The sequence below is a fragment of the Lepisma saccharinum genome, chromosome 1 (genome assembly GCF_977018435.1).
Source record: "Lepisma saccharinum chromosome 1, izLepSacc3.1, whole genome shotgun sequence".
Classification (NCBI taxonomy): Eukaryota; Metazoa; Arthropoda; class Insecta; order Zygentoma; family Lepismatidae; genus Lepisma; species Lepisma saccharinum.
In genome coordinates, this window is record NC_139229.1 from 93,181,778 (window position 1) to 93,205,530 (window position 23,753).

The window sequence follows — 23,753 nt, forward strand, 5'->3', positions numbered from 1 at the left end:
ATCATGTACTGATTCTATCATTACATCTTAAAATAAATGATGCAGAGCATTCCTCCAATTGTCCCCATGCTCAAAGATACGAGCATCCTCCCAGCTTGTCTCAAAGTTCAAGCACACAGAAAAAATGGAGGTTTTTATATTGCTTACCTTTCTCCTGAAAAGCAAAGTTTCATACTTTGAAATGATTATTTCACACTATTCAAATTGTCCTGAGGCACACTGTTGCGGTTTCAGAAACACATATCTCTGCATAAAAATTCTTGCAACAAAACATTATTATGACACACAACATAAAAGAGGAATATGTAAAAAAAACAGCTCATTTGTTATGCTTTATGTAATTTATATAACTTATTTACATAATCTGTTCATACAAATCACATATTATTAAAACAAAAATGAATATTGTATAACCTTCAGTTTTTACAAGAAACATTCTTGGTACTAAAAAACTTCTGGATGCCAGAATATATATATATTTCATCGTTAGTACTAACCATTACTTCACATTAACCAAAAAGGAAAGAAAATATTGTTTGCTGAATAGTGAAAACTGAGACTCGACTGGGATTTGAATCTGGGACAATGGAAATAAAAACAGAAATAAAAACATAATTCTCATTATGAAACCTAGTGGAAAGCTACCTCCAGTACACATTATACTAATAAATAATACATGTAGCCTATTAATAACTTTGCTTTGCCCAGTATGGAAGTTCTAAGCTTTCAGATTATCTCTCCATGTGATACATAACAAGTAGGAACAAAATCCTTTTGCAGTGAACAAAGCCAACAAACATACACCAAATATAAAGTAAATGTTTCCTCATTATACAACAAAACATTATAACATCTTTAAACACTAGCAGGAGAAGGTACAGAGTTTGATCCACAGTGGCTGACAGTGTAGTGGCTAATGAAATCATCTTGAAATCAACATACCTACATTCAATTCCAGGTGGCAGCACATGTCAGTAGTTCAGATTCCATGGTAGTTTCAATCCCCAGTAGCTTATTGATACATATAGTGAATTTAAAACAAACTTTGAAAAAAATCATCAAAAAATCAGCAGGAATTCATGTCATTTATCTAAGAAAATAGACTTCATTTCAGTCCTTTCTCTTCAATTTTTTTTAACTCAGTTGCAGAACAATTGGAAAATGGACCAAGTCTGGAAAGAAGAAACAATTTGGGTGAATTCCAGATTTCTTTTTCATGCATTAAACAAGCATTAGTGAACTTTGAACTAGGCAATGTCCAACACCAAGACCTGGTCTATCTTGCCTAGTGTTAACCCTTGTCTAATAAAACAAATAAAAAAGATCACAAATTAGCACTGACAATTTACCCATGTCACACGCACATTGTCAGGGCAAGACTGGATAAAATATTGATTGATTTGGTTTATTTTACTTTCCTTTTCTGCCATTTTTGGCTAATCTCGACGAGTAGGACAAATGATATGAAGAAATTAATGAAGGGACACTCACAAAGAACACCCATGCCAAGGCTGGGATTCAAACCCAGGACACTTGGTGTCGTAGCACGCTGTGCTATCCATTCTGTCAGGGAGGTCCGCAACTGGCTGGATAAAAGAGCAGGAAGTGGTTACCCAAATTGGTATTAATAGAGTTTTCCTGTATTCAACATAGTGTTTTATCAACAAAAAAGGTTACCGCTAGGAATGATGAGCATTACTTCATTTCAGTTCTAAGGTGTTACACAGATTAATTGACACAAAAAATCCGAAATTTTGATTGGCACAGAAACACACACATTCACAGTGTACATTATTTTGATATTCTCTAATATTACCAGCTCAGTGTAGCACATAATAAGTACTTCTAACTCTCCTTCACAGGAGTACAAGTAGAAAAATTACTCAAAAATTGAAGGGATTGTAATTTACAGGAAATGGGAGGGGGTGGCATACATAAACAAACTTAAATTCTAGTTTAAGAGCTTGTTTTCATAGTTTGCATATTTTATGATGCAGTGGCATATTCTCTCATGTTACATGGTATACCACTGGTAAACTAATTTTATTTCATATATATATATATATATATATATATATATATATATATATATATACAGAGGCGTAACCTGAAGGGGGTTCACGGAGCACACGAACCCCCAACCGAAAAATGAAAATTTTCAATTTGTTTTCTTTTCTGCACAATAAAACACTACATTTCCATATACTTATTTTACAAAGCAGCTTGCATGGCGAAGGTTTTAAGTTCTAAAACACAATATCACCAAAATGAGCAGATTTACACTTAATCCAATAGTTAAAATGTGTTGCTTAAACCTTTAGAAAATGTAGATGAGTCAAAACGAAAGAAGACTAAGACACTGTTAGCAGAAAATAATATTTATCTTGGTATACATGTAAAACGAGTATGGATAATTACCAGTTACATATTTTGGAAACTAAATTATAATTGTTATAAACTCCTACAGATAAGCTTTAAAACAATAATTTGCAATTATCATCATGAAATTTGAGCATTGCCAGAGACTTACGAATGAAATATAGGGAAGCTGCTGTGAAATTACAAATAGCTATTTAAAAAAAATCACACATTCAACGGGACGGTATCATGATTAGATAAAATGAGGGCGACTGTTAATTCTTAAAAGCAAGAAAAGGAATTTACAAAACTAAAATAAAGAGAAAAGTAATTGTTTATTGGTTCTCTTTATTTTACTTCGCTTTTCTGCCACTTTTGGCTCTAATCGCCAAGATGAGGATGAATGATGACATGATTAAACTGATGATGAGACATTGACAAAGAACATCAATACCCTGGCTGAGATTCGAACGCTGGGCCCCAGCATTGTAGGATGCTGTGATAACTAGAGCTAGGAATTTTAGGTGCTGCACCTTAAATTTTTGTGTGTGAAAATGGTTAAAAAGTGACTCACCCCAAAATAAGCACGTATTGAACTCTACTCATGGTGTTTCGGTTGCACCTTTTTGTACCTTTTTCACAATCTCAGAACCTTTTGCACATTCGCCCTTTTTGCATCTTTATCAGTTTTTTTAACACAACACACTGTTTAACCCCACCCACATTCGAGGCACGGCTTCTTGGCATGCGATTCTTGTTTACCGCACAACAATGAATCAGCTTTCTCAGTTTTTGGACGTTAATGTAGTAAGCACGTGGACTTTAAACAGTGCCAACAATGACGCATTACAATTGCTAGAAGTTGTGCTCTTTTTGTCCTATGCTGTATTGTTTATGAATTGTTGTAGGAAAGTTGTTTTGTTTTCGTCCTTCTCCCATCTCAGCGAGCAAGGTAACTGCAGTCTGTGATCGACTGATCGATGCATCGGATTTGCTTGTTCAACATGCCAAAACATAAAGTAAATGTTGGGAAACTGCAGGACATTGTTAAACAGTTTAGCGGTGACGGCATCCTGAGTGATGGATCTGTTCTGAGGTGTGATGTGTGTGATATTTCTATTGCTGTAGATGACAAACACCAACGCACTCGGGTTGTGCAGAATCTACAAAGTGGGAAGCACGTCAGGAATAAAGAACTACGAGATGGGAAAGGTGGGAAGCGACAGCAATTCATTGGTGAGGCGCTTGCATCTTAGAGTTCCAGAAATACAAATGAATTTTTCAGTGAGACAGCAAGGACATTTATAGTGTGTGGAATACCTCTTTCGAAACTTAACAATCCTGTCATGAATCATATTTGCAAAAATATACTGGGAAGTCAGTTCCAGATGAGAGCACCTTAAGGAAATCTTACCTTCAACCTCTTTATGAAGCTAAAATCTCGCAGATCAGGCAAGTATAGTAGCTGACCATCCAGTCTATTTCATACTAGATGAAACCACAGAAAGGCAAAACAGGTACGTTTTGAACATTTTAGTAGCACCTCTCAATGGACATCAAGTGAAACCCATGCTTTTAAAAACTTATTTTCTCGCCAAAACAGATAATGCAAGTGTAATGCAAAATTTCAATGATGCATGTTTTGTATCGTGGCCAGAGGGCGTAAAATATGATAGTGTGGGGTTAGTTCTTACAGACCAAGCATCTTACATGTTAGCTGCATTTTCTAATCTGAAGAATATGTATCCTAACTTAAAACATGTGACCTGCATTGTTCATGCTTTGCATCGAGTTTGTGCAGCTCTTAAGATGAATATACATATGTGAACGAATTTGTTTCTAGCATTAAGAAAATACTGAAAAAGGCTCTATCTAGAATACAGAAGTACGTAGAAATTACGTAACTTGCACTACCCCCCTCTCCCATCCTCACTAGATGGAGTACATGGTTAAAAGCTGCAGTGTTTATTTGCAACCATTTCCATACAATGTCGAAATTTTTGATGCTTTGCCTAGTGATTCCTCAGCTGTAGAAAAAGCCAAAAAATTTGCACTTAAACAGGAATTGCAAGATGAACTCTATATTGTACATGGCTCCTCTTTGCTTGCTACTGCAATCACAAAACTGGAGGAGTAGTGTCCTGAAAAGGAAGCACAGTGGGTTGTTTTGATGGATGTGCAACGAGAGCTGCAAGGGGTCGGGAAAGAGAAGTTAGAACAAAGTTTAGCCAAAAACCCTGATGTTCAAGAAGTCGCAACCAACAAGGATGTGGATTAACGGTTGAAAACAAAATACGCACCACTTGTGTCTGTTGACGTTGAACGTTCTTTTTCAACTTACAAGTATCTGCTTAGTTACCACAGATGTAGCCTCACTCTGAAGAACATAGAAATTTTGAATGTAATCTATTTTAACAGTTTTTAAAATGACTAATTCTAAGCAAGTAAGAATAAGCATGTTTTCCTTTATGTCGCTTTCTAATGTATCAGAGAATTTTCTTTGCTTAGTTATATTAAACGAATTAAAACCAGAGAATACTCTATGTGTTTATCCAGACAAGTTGAATCATATATGTATGCACTGCTCCCAATAAATTTTACATCTGAAAATTAGCACCTATTTTAGCACCTTTTTTGTACAAAAATTGGCACCTCTTTTGCACCTTTATTGGCAAATTTTTGCACCTAAAATTCCTAGCTCTGGTGATAAGCAACCACTCTGCCACGGAGTTCTGTGAGGAGAAAAGTACAGAATTTCAATAATTCAAATTTGCGAAAGAAGTTTTTTTTTTTTAACTTCCTAATTTTTCCATGTTTTTGTGTGAGTCTTCACAGGCAATAGAGGGAAGGGAGAGTGTTAAGCAGACATGATAATTCGCAATAAATTAAAATTAGCCTGTATTTTGTAAATGTATTTTCGCTAAGCACTCTGGCAGTGTGTCTATACGATGTGCTACAAATACAAGGTCCGAGGTCCGTATCCTCGATAAAACACACGCTCTTATATTAGTACTTTCATGTTGCTTGTCTTCAACTTTTGGCAAAGGCATTCGAAGAATAAAGATAATAAATCTTAGCTTCGATTCTTGGCTGAAATTTCGTCTTTTATATGCTTGATTAACCAATGTCACTTAGGTTCACTGTTCTCTTCTCTGTGATGGTGATCAATAATTGATTTCTCTGTCTGGTCTCGGTCTGGGGGAGGGGGGTGTAAATGTTCTGATTTTAGGCTGGTTGTGAACACCCAAGGATTTACTCCACGGGACGCGACTGTGTGTGTGTGTGTGCATATATATATATATATATATATATATATATATATATATATATATATATATATATATATATATACAGGGTGTTTCTAAAGGTCGTTTACAACGCTTGGGAGGTGATTCCTCACACGAAAACAAGCAAAAAGTCTAAGTTCCATTTTTACGACTGAGGCTTCGTTTCCGAGATAGGAGCCTCGCAAAAGGTGACAAAGTGATCGTCACACCTAACTGGGACGAATACTATCACAGATAGAGAGGCGGTTCCAAGGGAATCATAAAGGAATCGTATGTGCTCAGTCCGGAAGTCACTATGAAAAGTTCACTGCACGCATGCGCAATGGAGTCCTCAAAGGAATTGGGGATTTCCAGCAAGAACAATACATGGAAAGGGTATGTAACGCAGCAAGAAGGACCGTGACAATGAGAAATGCGTTAAAGACAACACATCCCGACCTCAAACATCAAAACATGAGCACCGAACACAAAATCCGAAAAGTTGAGCACGGTTGCATACCCCAGTTACACGCGAGGAATGAACGAATCATGTCATGTGGCATACGAGAGACACATTACTCTACCAGGAGGAGGGAAAGAAAAACACATTATCAGGTGATTGCGACAACGTGTATTTTTACACGCGACAACTACGTAATATCCCCCTCCCGACACACACACACAACAAACAACAAATGCTACAATGTCTTATGCACAGACAGTGCGTGTCACTGTACACCAACTGAAGATGTCATTTTCACCACACAAAGGGGGTGGGGAGCAATACCAAAAGTGTTCGCAGGCGATCATTGTGACGTAAAAGAGACCAGTTTTGGAAGCGCTGCACAGGCAAGTCTGGCTCTCGTAGTCTACGTTTGACCTTCATGACTGCTGTTCCCGCGAGAGGAGCTCGAAGGGTTGGTTCTCTCCGGCAGTCGTTCCAGTCGTGTTGCAGGTGCTGGGATATGATCAGCAGTTCGCTCTAGGTTGTCATACGCATTGAAGAGTACTAGTATGTTGTATTGAAAGAAGTTGACGTGGTGGAGTGGACAAGTCAAGTATCGCAACAATTGGTCTGTGGTGTTCGTACGGTGATACGGCCAATTTGTGCAGTGTGCCAGTGTTAAACAAAAACAATACTTTGCAGTTCCAGCTCCCTATTACACAGATGGCTGCGTATACGACCCAGCAGCTAGCAGACATGCATCTATCTCATGTATGGGGAGGCACGTGGTAATAGCCGCGAGGCAAGGCGTCTTTATGGAGAACGCTTTCCACATAGACCTTTACCGTCTCACACCTTCTTTCAGGTAGTGGACAATCGACTGCATGAAACAGGGTCAGTGTTACCACCGCGGCAAGAAGTTGGAAGACCCCGAAGTGTACGCACACATCAGTTTGCAGAAGATGTGTTAAGAGCGGTCGCAGAACATCCTGGAACTAGTACGCGCGTGCTCGCTCGGGCACGAAACACGTCTCATGTGAATGTTTGGCGAGTGTTGTCAGAGGAAGGAATGCACCCTTTTCAACTGCAGAAAGTACAAGAACTGTTACCTCGTGACTTTCGCCCTCGTATGGAGTTTTGCCAATGGTTGTTGCATCATCTGGACACAAACCCTCACTTCGGGGCAAACGTATTGTGGACAGATGAAGCCATTTTCACCAGGATTGATGTCTTCAATAGTAGAAACAGTCATGTATGGGACTTTGACAACCCACATGTACTTTTTGTGGCCCATCACCAGCACAGGTTTTCAGTGAATGTGTTGTGCGGGATAGTACATGATCATTTAATTGGACCATACATTCTCCCTGTTCGCCTGAATGGTCGCACGTATCATGCATTTCTTAGTAACGTTCTGCCTGAACTGTTGGAGACCGTACCTTTGGCACTGCGGCAAGAAATGTGGTACCAACACGATGGTGCACCAGCTCATATCGATTGTAATGTACGACATTTCCTGCATGACGTGTTTCGCAATAGGTTCATTGGTAGGGATGAGCCTGTGCCTTGGTCACCGAGGTTGCCAGATCTCAACCCTCTCGATTTTTTCTTCTGGGGAGAAATGAAAACCCTCGTATACGACACACCTGTCACATCAGCTGAGGACCTCGTTGTCGCATCAACGTCGCCGCCGTGACGGTAGCAGATACATCTGGCTTGTTTGCTCGTACTCGACAATCCTTGAAATGTCGCTGTCATCTCTGCGTAGAAGTGAATGGCAGACATTTTGAAAACTGTCTGTGATTATTGCCCTCGGCAAATCTCAGTGAGAACACTCTTGGTATTGCTCCCCACCCCCTTTGTGTGGTGAAAGTGACATCTTCAGTTGGTGTACAGTGTCACGGACTGTCTGTGCATAAGATATTGTAGCATTTGTTGTTTGTTGTGTGTGTGTGGGGGGGGATATTACGTAGTTGTCGCGTGTAAAAATACACGTTGTCGCAATCACCTGATAATGTGTTTTTCTTTCCCTCCTCCTGGTGGAGTAATGTATCTCTCGTATGCCACATGACATGATTCGTTCATTCCTCGCGTGTAACTGGGGTATGCAACCGTGCTCAACTTTTCGGATTTTGTGTTCGGTGCTCATGTTTTGATGTTTGAGGTCGGGATGTGTTGTCTTTAACGCATTTCTCATTGTCACGGTCCTTCTTGCTGCGTTACATACCCTTTCCATGTATTGTTCTTGCTGGAAATCCCCAATTCCTTTGAGGACTCCATTGCGCATGCGTGCAGTGAACTTTTCATAGTGACTTCCGGACTGAGCACATACGATTCCTTTATGATTCCCTTGGAACCGCCTCTCTATCTGTTATAGTATTCGTCCAAGTCAGGTGTGACGTTCACTTTGTCACCTTTTGCGAGGCTCCTATCTCGGAAACGAAGCCTCAGTCGTAAAAATGGAACTTAGACTTTTTGCTTGTTTTCGTGTGAGGAATCACCTCCCAAGCGTTGTAAACGACCTTTAGAAACACCCTGTATATATATATATATATATATATATATATATATATATTAATGGCGCCCACGGACCACAGATTCGTATAGAGGTCATCAAGACAAACAACTTTTCTCAGTAACATTTTTCTCATTGGTGCATAGTTTCGGAACTACAGTCGCTCAAAAAGACAGTTTTGCCGCCTGGATGCTGGCAACTCAACACAACATTTGATCGTATCTGTGACGTCATTTCCTGCAACGAAACAGCGCATGACAGGGTTGCAAGGAACACACAAATTTTGTGAAAAATGACAAACTACCAACCACATTATTTTCTGTAAAACGAAGCGAGAAAGGCGTTCAGTAGACCGAAGATCATAGTCTACCAGCCAGAAGATCAGCAGTCATCTCAGGGGAAGGGGGAAGTGAACTAACGATATGAGAAAACGTAAAAACGTATTCGAAATGAAGTGTCAATATCGGATTTTGTTTCGGCCTACTTGTGAAATATCAACAATAATTAATTTTATTGGACTTACAGCTTACATGTGGCTGTTTACGTCCAGCTACATGTCAAATATTTGCAAATCTCGTTGCAAGGTTGATATCTACAGGTTTGTGTCCAGATGCCTTGTGGTACTTTTGTGCTGATAACAGAAATACCTGAGGTTCACGTTGTTACATTATGGCTAAAACACGTACAACCACAGTAACAATCTAATGATGAATCAGTAGCGTATATACTGCCCTGTTTGCAGTTGCAAACTATTACATGTGTATCCGTGGCGTACATAAACATGGTCGTCGGAGAGTTTGTTTACTACTACTTATATCCAAGGGGGGACAGGGAACAGGGCCAACCCCCCTCCCCCCCTTGGTTCAGTAAAATTACCAGATTACCTATTTTATCCGCTCGTTCATAAAAATTTCTTCGGACTTATTATATTCTCCTAAATTAGAGACGTATATGACGGGATACGGATGGGAAGGAAATTACGTAATTTCACACACTAGATGGGCTGCAAACCAAATGTCTGCAATTTTCTGATAGTTTTGGAATTTCTGCGGTAAGAAACTGCATTGGGAATGTCAAATCAGTTATAATTTCTTCCCTCGAGTCTTCAAAAAGGAATTTGTTTTTTTTCAAAAAGCGCAATGCAAGAAAACCAGGGAAACACCGTAACATTCTCAAGTTGTTTGACACAAGATGGACTGAAAAGTATCAATAAAAGGTTTATATATAGCATTTTCCAGGACAATCCCGGAATGATATCATTTGTCCTGGTGTCCCGAATAGTTTCTTAGAAATGTACAAATGTCCTGGAATCGGGTGGGAAAGAAGAAATGATGAAGACTATACTTACCTGAACTTTATTTATATTTAAAATGCGTAATATTAAAATGCTCATTTTTACTAATCAATCGAACTGTACATTGAACCACTCCCTCTCAATAATACAAGAGTTATAGAGTTACAAGAAGATGCTGCAAAGTCAAACTTCACGATAGCGCCGACGTGTGCTAGCAGCACTGAATTTCAGTTGCAAATCTCTTCCATTGCATAGTAAGAGTCATTCCATGCGAAATCAACACAGCTCTTGACCTGACCATCTCTGATTTTCATGAAATTTGGGGAGTTGAAACTATGCATGGAACTTAGTAAATATGTAATGTTTTAGTCTCATGCGTCTTGTAATTGTTAAATTATTCAAAGTCAAAGTTCGAATAAACTGCCCTTTTTGATCCCGCTTAGCTATACTAAATGTGCTGTAACTTCGCCCCTATTTGACCTAGGAACCTCAAATAAAGTTTATTGTACACAGAATTGAACAAGCTTTCCAATGATATATTACAAGTCTACATTTGGGTAAAATATAATTTTGTCACGTGACCTTGACCTTTGACCTTGAATATCTCAAAACATGTCATCTCCAAAAATCGTGAAAAAATATATTTGGTCCCTCATGCCATACTCTAAAACATATGAAAAAATCATTCTGGGACTGCAATGGGATCAGAAGATACAAAATAATATGTGTAGTTATGTGACTGATAAAAGCCACATTTTGTTAATTTTTGTCAATCTGAGCAATGAATTGGTGTAATTTTGTTGTTAATTATATTGAAAGAGACGAAAATAATATCATTCCAATATATACTAAACAATGATGGTCGTAATTAAGGTCACTCAATGTGATCTTTAATAATATCCCATTGCTCTTATGGTCAATTCCAATAACTTATAAATTTTGACTACTCAAATAGCACACATTCATATTTCGACTAATTACAGTAAGCTTGCCATGACAACAAGCCAATCACAGGTATTCTTATTTTGACCAATCGCAGCGAGCTAACAATGTCACTAAGCCAATCGCAGATATTCTTATTTTCACCAATTACAAGAAAGCCAATCGCAGGAATTCCTAACTTATCACATATTACCTGTCAGTGAATAAGTAGTCAGGGTTCCAGAAATAGTATTTTTAAGTTACACAGGACACAGCAGTTAAGCTGTTAGTGAGAAAACAAACCCAGAAGATGGATTTTGAGAAGCTGCTATACTGTTGTGATCCTTTCCGGGAAGATGGCCACAAAAGATACAAGAAATATCTACGTAATGTGAAGGGGCATGCATATTTCGTTTTTGACGAAAAAACGAAATTTGAAAAAACACATTGTAGTGTTAATTTTTAATGTTTTTAAAAGGTGTGAGATGCATTTTGTGACCATGTTTTGTCACGAAATAATGCGAAATGAACTGCAAAAAGCGAAATTAACTCTTAAACACGAAATTTAGGGTTTATTCACCGACACGACACCTTCTAAGGTCTGAATTATCCTGAGAGTTATGCAATTCCCGGAAAATTGATTAATTCTGCTGTTAATATTGGAGAAACAAAAATTGACTCCTTTACACAGAAATAAACTTAATACTCGGATAACTACATAAATGGGCTATTAGAAGTGAAATGTTAATTCTGTGGAATAAGTGTAGTTTTTAAATCAGATTTAGGATTATATTCACAATTTTAAAACCAAAATGTCATGTTATATAGCATTTTTTATGTGATTATTCACCGCTATAACACCGATATTTTATTTTATTTACCGCTTTTGAACCCGAAATTGACTCAGTTTTTATACCGAAATTTTGCTTTTTTATTTACCAAAAATATGTGCCTCTAGTAATGTGCAAGTGTGGATGGTTCGTATAGCCAATGGTATAAGTATGGAGCAAAAGATATGCGACAAATGTCGAAAAAAACTCTTACAGATGAAAGGGCCATTGTCATCTTCAAGTACATCCAAGGATGCAGGAAGCACAGAATTGCAGGATCCTTCAAGTCCATTGTCATCATAGACGTATGAGACTTATGTAGCTTCAAGTGTTACTTTAGATTCATTAAATGCAAGTCTTACATTTCTCGGTGAGTCGCCAGTAAAAAGGAAGAAATTGCAAGGAAAACAATATCCAAAGGAAAAGTTTAAGAGAGTTACTCAGGTACTGACAAATACATACGTATCGAATGTGGAAAGAAATGAAAGTTGTGAAAGAAATGTGGAATCTGAAATCGTGAATCAATTGAAAGAGAAATTCAATAGTAGTGTTACAAACAGTGTAAAGATTGAGATATTGACAGTTCTACCGAAAAGCTGGAGCATTCGACAGGTTGAAAACGAATTCAAAGCTTCAAGCTATTTAGTAAGGAAGGTGAAACAGTTAGTAAAAGAATGTGGTATACTAGCAACCCCTAATCCTAGACCTGGACGAGTCCTAAGTGAAAATATTGTACTCGAGGTGACAGCATTCTATAACAGTGATGACCTAAGCCGATGTTTGCCTGGAAAGAAAGATTTTGTGTCCATGAAGGAAAATGGAACCAGGGTTCACAAGCAGAAGCGTTTGGTTTTAGGAAATCTGAAAGAAGTATATCGAGCATTTAAAGATGAGAATCCGGAACTGAAAATAGGACTGTCTAAATTTTGTCAATTACGACCCAAGAACTGTGTTCTGGCTGGTGCAAGTGGTACCCAGTGTATGTATTTGCACTATACACCAAAACGTGAAGCCAATGTTGCAGGATTCGAGAATAAGAGAGTTGACATGGGATGCACACTGGCCACTAAACACGTATAAACACTGTCTTGCGCAAATAATATGTAATCCTGCACAGCCAAAATGCTACCTGTCATCGTGTGAGAGCTGCCCTGGTACATCTCATTTAATAGAATATATAGCTCAATTGTTTGAAGTAAACGGAATTGATGAAATAACATACCACATGTGGACATCTACAGACAGGACAACTCTCCAATCAGTTATCTCTCCTGTACAAGACTTTTTGGAAATTCTTGAAGAAAAATTGCAACAGCTCCTGCCTCATTCTTTCATTGCAACCCAGCAGTCTCGCTTCCTAAGGGATTTGAAGGAGAAGGTTTGCGACAATGAATACATTATTTTGTGTGATTTTGCAGAGAATTATGCATTTGTTCTTCAGGATGAAGTACAGGGGTTCCATTGGAACAATGCACAGGCCACTATTCATCCTTTTGTTTCTTATTACAGAAATTGTGAAACCAGTGCATTAGATCACATTTATTTTGTTATAATATCAGAATGCCTTCAGCATGATACTGTCAGTGTGCATCTTTTCCAGTGCCATTTGATAAAGTTTCTTATATCCCACTTCAATAGAACACCTAAGCATATTTATTACTTTTCTGATGGTTCTGCAGCCCAGTATAAGAACCGGAAGAATTTTGTTAACATATGTTACCATTATACTGATTTCAGTGTCTCGGCAGAGTGGCATTTCTTTGCCACATCACATGGCAAAGGACCATGTGACGGTATCGCTGGTACTGTCAAGAGACTTGCTGTCCGTGCAAGTTTGCAGTCTTCATACAACTCTCAGATCATGACACCAAGACATCTATTTGAATGGTGTTCACAAAATATTACATTGTGTTATTTTCATTTCACCACTAATATGGAATACGGTGAACAGGCTTCCTTCCTTCAACAGCGATTTGAAAAGATTCGTACAATTGCAGGTACACAAAAGATACACTGTGTTGTGCCAGATAGTCACACTACTATTCATGTAAAAGTCTTCTCACATTCTGTTGACATGAAACAGGAATCACTGACGAGAAAGCGACATGAATCAGAGCCCACTGATATTACTGGGTTTGTTACATGCATGCACGATGGTCACTGGTGGCTAGGATGTGTGTTAAATATAAACGAAGATACACATCGGGTTACACTCAGCTTTCTCCATCCACATGGGCCATCCACTTCGTTTACATATCCTGAGAAACCTGACATACTCGCTGTGGACCTTACAAAGGTTGATGTCAGAGCGCCAACAAGAAGAACTTACGTTATGTCGCCACAAGAAATACATACAAAGGGTCGAATATCTTGTACGTCAGTATTGATGTTGGTGTAAGTTCTGTGTGCATTCTCTTATTTTTTTTTCAGTTAGTTTGAACTTGAAGTTATTGTTCATACCTTTTGCAGTTTGAAGGTTCATTTTAAATAAAATATGTTTCTTGAACTTTGATATTCTGGGGATTCATACCAACTGTATTTTTGGCATGTTTTGTAATGTATTTTTATATTATTTATGGTCAAACGTCTAGTTATGTTACTGAAATAGTTATAGTCACAAGTGTGTTGTTTAATTTACTTCTCATTCTAGTTGGCTGTCCATTGTAATCTCTAATCACTTTCAACTCATTTAGTTAATTTAATGCTTTAGTAAATACCTCAATAAATAAGTTACTGCCTTATGCACCAAACATCTTAATTTTTCTATTCGTTACCCTCGAATCCTTGCATAATAGTGTAATCGGCCCTGAATACCACAGTGCTCCTGGCAAATGGGGTCTTACTTCTTACCTTCCTTGGTTTGCAGGATATGTGGGTCTTTCCAAACATTCGGGCCACATTCTACAATGTAATTAACCATTTATTAGACACACAGCTACACATATTATTTTGTATCTTCTGATCCCATTGCAGTCCCAGAATGATTTTTCATATGTTTTAGAGTATGGTATGAGGGACCAAATATATTTTCTTCACGAATTTTGGTGATGACATGTTTTCAGATATTCAAGGTCAAAGGTCAAGGTCACGTGATAAAATTATATTTTTATCCAACTGTAGGCTTGTAATATATCACTGGAAAGCTTGTTCAATTCCCTGTACACTTCTCAACATCTTATTTGACCGCCCTGAAAAATTTCAAAGTCCGGATTTCATAAATTTGGCAGCATAGCGCTTCAGAGCCAACTAAGAGTAGCCAACTTTGCAACATTTCATCTTCTGGAATGAAAAGCGCTCGTAATTTTTATTTTCATTCTTTCACATTCCATAAAGTAAAAATACCCTAAAGCAGTAATAAAATATATGAGTAGACAAAAAAATGTCAAGTAGAAATACGAATGTTGAAAATTTTTCAAGATTCTTCGTTCTGAATTTGAAAATAGGAAAATGTATGTGCATTGTGAAACACTGAACAGGTTCTCATCCACCTGGAAAGAATTGCGGTCACATTTGAATACAAGAAGGCAAGTTTATGATGATTTTATGCGAAATGTTTAGTGAAGATACCTTGCACAACACCAAACGATTCTGCAAAGTGTGTCTTTTCCTTGGTTCTTGGCGAAAAATGGTTCGAAACTCCGGCACAATGTTGCTTCAACTGAGATTAACGTGTTTTACTGAGTTTTCTGTTAGCAATCTCCTGGAGTAGTTGGTTAGATGACAACACTTTCGTTTTTTTAGTTTTTTCGTCAAGATCGAAACATCGTAGGTTCAAATCCCACCCTTTCCGTATTATTTTTTCCTTATTATTTACCGAGTATGAAGTGTTCTAATAACGTAATATAATATTATATGATATTAATGTATATTTATGCGATGCATGCTCAGTGGCGGCGATTGGGATTCAAAACTGATGGGGCAAGGTGGGGGGAGGGCAAGGACAGTTTCTTTCCCTTGGTAGATAAGGTTTAGCATAGTGCGCTGTCATCAGCCCCTCCACACTCCATAATCGTCGCCACTGTGCATGCCTCAAGTAATGCTTCTACTAATGTTTGTTTTTTAAGTGATTGGCAGGATTTTAGGAAATACTTTTCCTTTCATTCAGCTGTTATAAGTTAACACATATTAAGAACTTATATGTCAACTTTCTGCATCCGGAAATGCTGGACAAAAATCGCATAAATATCAACGGAAATATCCAAGAAACGTAGATAGGCATTATCGTCCAAAGCCGTTTACTTCCCGAAAAAGATTTTGCAAAGAAGTAGGTTTGAACCAATGACCTTCCATTTCATAAGCAAACGATCCCCCTACACCACACAGTTCACGTTATTTAATGCAGTCGGTTCCGATCCCACTTTAAACTGTAGGTCCAGTCCCGATTAGCCTTACTATGCATAAAGTTGACTTAAATCACCAAATCAACCAATTCATCTCCTTTCAGAGTGGGCCTTCTATGATACTGTAGTCGGCCAGCATCCGAATATACAGTTCTGCTTCGCGTATACCAGTGTGTAATTGTATTTAATAATGTGACTAATTTTATTTTAAAACTACAGATTAAAGCGATAATAGTGTCCAGAAAAAGAACCTCAAAGTAGATCTTCACACAAAGTATTTTAATCCATTGCCAAACATTTCAGTTACGAATAATATTATGCTTTTCCATTGACCGTATTTTCGATTCATGGTGAATTTGCTAAAGGGACCATGTCAAGAAATCTAAATATGTAAGTTTTACTAGTAAATGCATTTAAAATGCACGAAACAACAGGGGAGGAGAAAAGTAAACCTCAAAAATAAGTAAAAATGCAACAAAAACTGTTAAAAGTACTGACAAATAAACTAAAAGCCAAAAAAGGCCGAAAATGCAAAAAAAAAAAAAAAAAAAAAAAAAAATGTAAAATTGAAAGTGTTTTCTGGCTCTAACTGAAGCGAAACGGACATGATATCAGGTTTAGCATTGTTTTTAAGGGTCAGAAAAAGTTAATTCTTCATCAACTTCCGGACCCTAATTAGTAATTATGATCATTGAAAAAGTTGGAGGTAGCTTACTTAAAATTTTCTTGCTGAGGGATCGTATCGTCCCATATATCCACTTCATAATAATGAAAGACATCAAGTTCATATTTCGAAAACGACTTGGATTTGTCCACCACGAAAATATGTTTTTCATAGTTTGAAGTTTGTTAGTATTATCTTTCAAGGTTTCCATTGTTTTAATTTCACACATATTTTATATTTTTATACGTTCCTCTCTTTTCTTTGGAAATAGCTGAAGTTTCTTGTCAAACGGGGTCTGGTTCAAATGATTACTTTTCGCTCTCCTGTTCCTACTTTAAACAAACAACAAAATACTTCGTAACTAAACGATTGCTTGTTAAAAACGCGGAATTTTTAAACAATTTACAAAATATGACAAAACGTCAATAGACATGTTTATCATTTTTCCCTTTCAACGTTTTTCGATTTTATCTGAATTCGTTTCCTCATGAAAATTGCCATGAGGAAATTATAGATATGACATTATGTGTGAATTGGTTTCTTCAAACTGGTAGCAAATTTTAACATGAGCTACCTGGAGAAGAGGTAGGGTGCTTGATTCTTACGAGGGAGGTCGTAGGTTCGATTCTCCACCTAGGCATTTTCAGGAGTATATCGTTGGGTGTAAAGTTTATCCCCCGTGCTAAGAAGTTAACATTGGTCTCTGTATTTCACGAGAGGAAAGGAAGTAGTAAGAGAAAGTTATTTCGATGATAGGAGGAAGTCACATGCCACGTGGAATGCGCAGAATCAAGTTACATAGAGCTAAGTCTGTAATGGTGGTTTCGAATATTGCAAAGTTAGTGCGGAGAGTTTGTTATATCTGATACTCGTACTTTCTGTTCAAAGAAGACAAACATTTTAGATACAAAGCAGTGACGAATTAACGATCATTTTGAGGTTTTGAATTTTTTGTTTGTCACTCACTATATAAATACTTATTAGTAGTTTCTTATCGAATCGGCCTTCGTCGCAATAACCATTTACTTACGTTAATTGGCGATTTAATATTCGTTTTAGGCGCATGGTAAGATCGTGCTTAGGGGATTAACAACAGTCATGACGAAGGAACGGACATAAAATTACATATCTTAGAAATTTGAACTCATTAAACGCTCTCATTCGTTACAGTACTGCACTACATCACTACTTAACATAACTGCATATCTTTTTTTAGTATATCGAAATCAAATAATCAATATTTTAGGTGTCAGTGAAGAACAAACAATACATAACTTAAATAACATTACATTTTGCATCCTGAATACATATATGTGATTTGTGAATTTATCATGATGTGTGTGTTAACACAACATATGAACAAAAACTAAAAAGAAAAGTTTTAACTTTAAATCCTGGAAATCTCCAACTTCTAAGTGGAAATATCCGCAGAAGGGACGTCCCTCAAGTGTTCATCGGATTCATTTTTTTAAATATTCTAATATCAACGGTATCTGCTCAGCAAACAAAAAAAAGGAAAAAGGAGAAGGTGGGATTTGAACCCGCAACCTTTCACGCTTAATGAAAAATGAGGATTGCAGCGCCTAACCAACTGCTCTACGTTAACTTAATGACGTTATACCCTTTAAAACATGTTGACGTTTATGAAGACTCCCACCTTCCTGTGTTTCAAGCACATTTTCTCGACAAGTCGTGTAAAATATATGTTTTTGAGAACTGTTTGATATTATGCAAGGTATTGTAAATAAAAAAAAGCATAAACTCCTCACAAATTTGCTTCTTTCTGCACAAACTTGATGGCAATTTCCTCCAGGTGGAGAAAACTCTATTCAGTGTTTCAAACCCCCCAAATTTCAAGTCGCGCAGGCAGAATCGTAAAAATTCCTCAAGGTTCTTTTTCTAATTTATTATTTCTGTTTGATTGTGTATTATAATAGCGGTATATAGTTTCTAATTTCATCGAATGTGTTAAATTGAAAACCCATCACCGCAGCGTTTTTCGTCTAGTGGAAGGACCTACTCAAAGTTGGCTACTCTCACCTGGAGCTGAAGTGCAATGTTGCTAAGTTTACGATTTCAGGACTTAGAATTCTTTCGGGGCGGTCAAATAAGATGTTGCGAAGTGTACAATAAGCTTTATTTGAGCTTCCTAGGTGAAATAGTAGCGGAGATACAGCACATTTAGAACAGCTAAGCGGGCTCGAAAAGGGCAATTTACGCAAACTTTGACCTTGAATAATTTAAGAATTACAAGACGCACGAGACTAAAATTTTTCATAGTTACTAAGTTCCATGCATAGTTTCAACTCCCCAAATTTCATGAAAATCGGAGATGGTCAGGTTGGAAATTGCACATATCTGTGTTGATTTGGCATTGAATGACTCTAACCTGTTTACTGTAAACAGTCAGTGCTTGGGTGCCCACACTGTTCAGTCTGCAGTTCTTAAACAAAGTTTCGGCATTGTGAGATAGCAGCTTAGTTCATTATGACACCGAAAAGAATTGCAAGATTAATGATATATTTGGAAGTGGATTTCTGTTTTATCTTTTTTTAAGAAGCGTAAAGAATATGATAATGGATACGTACATACACACAACTTTGTCGGGTCCTACACCCCCCCCCCCCCCAACAAGCTTCCGGTCAGCAGCATCCCGGATTTTCACTTATGAAATATAGCAACCTTAATCATACCAAAAGTTGAACTCCATTTATGCGAACTATATATATGCCCATGCTTATATCCCTGCATTTTCAACCATTTTGTCACTTGCCTCATAATTCCCTGAATATACATTATATTACGAGTGTTGCTTACACTTGGAATTTAGATATTTTTTTTTTTCATTTCTATTTTGTCATATGTTCAGTGTGTCACAGGCAACTAGTATCAGAAGGACGAAATTGATAAGACTAAATTGTAGATGCCGACTTGGTAACTAGATTTGTAAATATCTGACATGTAAGATGAGACAAAATTCGATATGACCACTTCCAATTGAATTCTACTTTCTTTCTACCATTTTTCGTATCGTTTGCTTACTTCCTGTTAGGTTACAGAACTTGTTTTCTTGTTTTGTTTTACGGTACATAATGTGGCTGATTGTAGCTATGTCATTTTTCACAGAATATGTGTGTTCCTGGCAACCCTGAAATGCATTGCTTCACGGCGGGATATGACGTCACAAATGCAATCAAATGTTGTGTGTGATTGCCATCATTTAGGTGGCAAAACGGTTTTTTTTTTGGGTGACTGTAGCGCCAAAATAACGCACCAACGAGAAAAATGTTACTGAGAAAAGTTGTTTGTCTTCATGTCCTCTGTACATTTCCGTGGTCGCCCTTAAAATGTATATATACGTATATATATATGTAGGCTGAAAATTTGAAAGTTGCACCACTGTCAGGAAGAGGTGATGAGCATCATGCACATGATATCAGGCATTGAGCATTGTCAGTTAGTTGAGGCTCATGTTGATGTGTACGAAAGTTGTTCGTGCAGCGAGTACTGTTGTGTATGTACAAGGTTGAAAGGAAAACCATTTTTGTGGACAGCCCTAAAACATGTTTAGAAAAGTAGAACAGTGATTGTGAACCAAAATCAAGGTGGCCCATGGAAAAAATGCATGAGGTATCAAAATACCTAGCCAATAAGTAAGTGCATTTCTTGAATAGGTTGGGATGTGTCAGTGAGAACAACCTCAACATGAGGAAAATTTCATCATGCTGGGTGCCCAATATTGCAACCATTAGATATGACTAGGTGTTGTTGCCATAGACTCCATGCAAATCTTCATGACATTCTCGTACATTTTTGCCACAGGCCACCTGGATTTTCATCCACAATCACTGTTCTACCCCCTTTGTAAACATGTTTTAGGGCAGTACACAAAATGGTGTTCCTTTCAACCTCGTACATACACAACCTGACACTTTTGGTACTCCACACATCAACATGAGCTCTGACAATGCTCAATGCCTGATTGCACATGCATGGTGTTATCACCTCTTCCTTACAGTGTTGCCACTTTCAAATTTACAGCCCACGTATATTAAAATTGCCAGAAAATTTGAAGTTTTTTTTGTTTTACTTGCATGCCTGCATTAATATATCTAATAAATATGTAAGGGGAGGGAAGAAATGCCAAAAGCATCATACATTATATAACATACCCACAACAAATAAGACAACATATCCAAGACATACAAGTAATAAGAGGAGCAGAACTTCGAACCAGAACTTGGAGCAGAAACACAGTTTTACACAGGGATGAAGAAGGAAAATAAAAAGACCTATTACAAAATAAAAACAGAAGAGTTGAAGAAGAAAGAGAAAAAACATGAATATCAGAATAAAGTAGGAGAACGACTGAACCAAGATACATTTGAAGATGAAGGTGTAGAGGAAATATGGCAAAAAATCAAAGATATAATACTATAGTCAGCAGAAAAGGTATGTGGTAAGAAAAGAGTAAATACAGGAAGGAAAAGAACCAGATGGTGGAATAAAGAGGTGAAAAAGGCAGTTCAGGAGAAGAAAAAAGCATGGAAGAAATATATTAATACAAGAAGATATGAAGACCAATTAGATTATCTAGAAAAAGAAACACAGCTAAAAGAATAGTGAGAGAAGCAAAGAGGAAAACATGGGAAGAATTTGGAGAAGTGGAATCACAATACAAAGAGAATAGGAAAGGATTTTGATGCATAATAAACGGAATAAGAGGAAAAGGTGGAAGAAGAATAAGAAGCGTAAAAAACAAAGCAAATATTCTGGAAACGCGAATTAAAAATGTGTTGAAAACATGGAAAGAATACTTTGAAAGTAAATTTGAAAAGGAAGCCATAGGAACAGCAGACGGGAGGATTGGAAAACATAAGACAAAAAGCAGGAAGAAGTAGTCGAAGAATACAAGAGCAGCATAAGGAAGAGGATGGGAATGAGATAGGAGAGCTAGTAAGGGAAATTGAAATAGGAGAAATACATGAAGAAGTGAAAAGAGTAAGAAATGGAAAGGCAGCAGGAATAGATTAAATAGCTCCAGAATATATAAAATACGGAGGAAATGACTAAACTGTACAGAAGATCTGGAGAGAAGAGAAACTACCAATAGAATGGGAAAAGATCATTATTATACCACTGTATGAGAAAGGAGACTCAACCAACTGTGAGAACTATCGTGTAATATGTCTATCCACCATGGCACTTAAGGTGTACTCAAGAATATTGCAAGTATGGCTAAGAAAAGAGACAGAAAAGGATATGGAAGAAGAACAAGCTGCTTTTCGTTCTGGGAGACAAACACAAGATCACGTATATTCCATCCAAACAATATGTGATAAATACTTAGAAAAAGGAAAAAAGATGAACTTGGCATTTTTAGATCTAAAAGCTGCTTTTGACTCTGTACACAGAGAAGAAATATGGACAATATTAGAGAAAAGAAAAATCCCAGGAAAACTCATTTGAGTAATAAAATCAACATATAAAAGAGTAGAAGGAATAGTAAGATTGGATGGAACGATGTCAGACACATTTAAGATGGAGAAAGGCGTGAAACGGGGAGATAGCTTGAGCCAGCTACTCTTTATAGTATTTATGGATGAAGTTCTAAAGATATGCAAAAGAAGAACAGCAAGAACAAAAGTGGGTAATTGGAATATGAGACCGATACATTGCCAAGCATTAGTATATGCAGATGACATAATACTAATAGCAGATACAGAGAACAAGCTACAAGAGGCGGTTACAGAATGGGCAGAAGTGCTAAAGGTTAAAAAAATGACGGTAAATGCAAATAAGAGCAATGGAAGAGGTACAGTAATAGAAAGAATACACATAATATGAAATGAAATAGAACTAGAGCAGACAGAAAGATGCCAGTACCTGGGAACAATCATAAACCAGACAGGAAGAATAAAAGAGGAAACGATGAATAGAGGAAGGAAATCTAACAATGCATACTACCAACTAAGCCAGACTATTTTCGGAAAAAGATAAATAAACACCAAAATTAAACTACAAGTTCCCAACGGTATCAATTCTTTGACAAGGTGGAGCCTGGGTTACCGCAAATTAATCCTGCCTGGGTCATGTCAAATCAACCATTTTAAAATAATTATTCATTCTTAGTACATACATTTGTACATTTTTCTAGATATCAAAACCAATGTTCAAAAAAAATTATTGTCTTTAGTTCTTCTGGGGCAGCCATTTTTCCAACATGGCACAGGGCTTTTTTTGCTCATGTAGCAGTTCATGGAAACCTTAATATCTCAAAAACCATTAGAACTAGAGACCTGAAACAAATTTCATTTTGTAGGTAATAAAGCATACTTTCTGTGATATTCAAGTATATTTTGCTTAAAATTACATCCTAAGTATGAAAATTATGGTAACAATAGTTTAAAATTTTAATTTTTAAAACCAATTTTTTTAATGAAAGGGTTTAGTTCATGGCTTGAATTTTCTTTTATGTGTAGACCTACCTGCAGGGTGTCAGTAAATAAAATAACAGTGCTTAGAAATGCACCCCTTTTTTACAGCATGGGCTCAAACATGACCATTCATAGAATTTTGACAGTTTTCGGGGTTAAATATCTCAGAAGGGTCCTCTTGAAAAATTCTGAAATTTAGCACAAAGGAAACCCTGCATGAACCTAACTCACAGTAAAAATCTCAACTTTTAGATTCAACTCGTTTTGGTCAATATGAGGTAACATATGTGACCTAAATTGTGACGTTGATAAGTAAGGTTAAGCTACATGTATACCTAGAAAAATGGAGTCTTTCTTTTTTCTTTTTTAAAGTTGGGTTATAAAAGCCTCAGAAAATATAATAACATAGGATTTTAATACTTGACTTACCAGAAATTAAAATTAATTTCCTAGAACAAAATGCAAGCGGACCTTCACTGCCATCTAGTGTAGCAGTAGAGAAGCAACCTGACCAATAACTCCTTGTACCAACGGTTAGATGTCGCTAACGTCGCAAAGCCACAAGTATGGGCATATGAGTTTAACCCTCTGGCTATCAGGCAAAAGGGGAAAGAAGAAGAAGATAAATTTATAATAAAATATATAGACTAAATAAGAACTGTTGTGGTAAACCATGTGAAATC

At 37.1% G+C, this 23,753-nt stretch overlaps 1 protein-coding gene across 1 annotated transcript in view; it reads right to left on the bottom strand.

The window, feature by feature from the left end:
* Window positions 1–343: 343 nt before the first annotated feature.
* Window positions 344–23,753, bottom strand: part of LOC145984326 (putative methyltransferase-like protein 25) — a 31,927-nt gene continuing 8,517 nt past the window's right edge. Inside the window, exon 6 of the mRNA XM_083117981.1 lies at window positions 344–1,172. The gene's annotated coding sequence lies outside the window, so the exon portion shown is untranslated. The remainder of the gene's footprint in view (window positions 1,173–23,753) is intronic.